Source organism: Echinops telfairi, unplaced genomic scaffold (genome assembly GCF_000313985.2).
Source record: "Echinops telfairi isolate 266 unplaced genomic scaffold, ASM31398v2 ScPeMD7_7406;HRSCAF=8444, whole genome shotgun sequence".
NCBI classification, from domain to species: domain Eukaryota; kingdom Metazoa; phylum Chordata; class Mammalia; order Afrosoricida; family Tenrecidae; genus Echinops; species Echinops telfairi.
The window spans coordinates 3,170,377-3,171,444 of NW_022111306.1; the positions used below are offsets into that span (position 1 = coordinate 3,170,377).

Consider the following 1,068-nt stretch of genomic DNA (forward strand, 5'->3'; position numbering starts at 1 on the left):
ATGAAATCTCTAGTTCTTGTGCTTTTAAAATATATTTTCTTGTGTTGAGGCTTTGAAATATTTGGGGGAGAAAATTCTTAAAGACCTATATTTATATCCTATTGGAACAGAAATTTCTCATGGTGAGCCACTATGTAGGTAAATGAGATTATTATTATGATATTCTTTACGTATGCTGCAATGGTGCCAAAACGTGTAACAGACTTTGGAGAAGCTACATTTTATCAACTAATCATGTCTCTATCAAACTATTTTCCAGCTGTGAAGAACATATTATGTCAGGCCACAGAAAGCAAGAATCTCAATGCCAATACTTACCAAGATGGATAATATGACTTACTGATAAATGGAGATATATAAAAAAGTAATTTCTCTTCCAGAGACACTGTGTGGAAGCATTCAAAACGGTTCAGCGTCTGACCTACTGGCGTAGGCTGTCCTACAATACAGCCTCTAACAAAACTAGGCTGTCCTGATCCCCTGGTAACAGAATTGTTTACCTGTATACCAAAAAGGTTGGGAAAGTGCCAAAATCTGCCTGTGGCATGTGCCTGGGCCGACTTCAAGGGGTCCGTGCTGTGAGACCCAAAGTTCTCATGAGGTTGTACAAAACCAAAAAACACGTCAGCAGGGCTTATGGTGGGTCCATGTGCGCTAAATGTGTCCAAGACAGGATTGAGCGTGCTTTCCTTAGTGAGGAGCAGAACACCGTAGTGAAAGTGTTGAAGGCACAAGCACAGAGTCAGAAAGCTAAATAAATACAAATGGAGCTTCTTTGAATAATAAATCAAATGACTTGTTCTGTTTAAAAAAAAAAGGAATTTCTCATTCCATTCACTTGGCTGATCTACATGGTATATCTAGTTTAAATGGAAGTTGGAGGCAGTCCCCATGTTAGTCAGACAATGCAATACAGCAATATCAAGTTCAGATACCAGACGTACTAGTACATCATCTAAAGAACAAGAGCCTTTGCCATGTAGCCTTAGACAAAATGTTACTGAGGTCTTGGTCCATTTCTATCGAATAAATAAACAGAAAAGGCTCATCTGAGCGAAATTAGGAAAG

At 38.8% G+C, this 1,068-nt stretch overlaps 1 pseudogene; it reads left to right on the forward strand.

The window, feature by feature from the left end:
• LOC105978372 overlaps positions 1–758 on the forward strand; it is a 2,260-nt pseudogene extending 1,502 nt beyond the window's left edge.
• Positions 759–1,068: the final 310 nt, after the last annotated feature.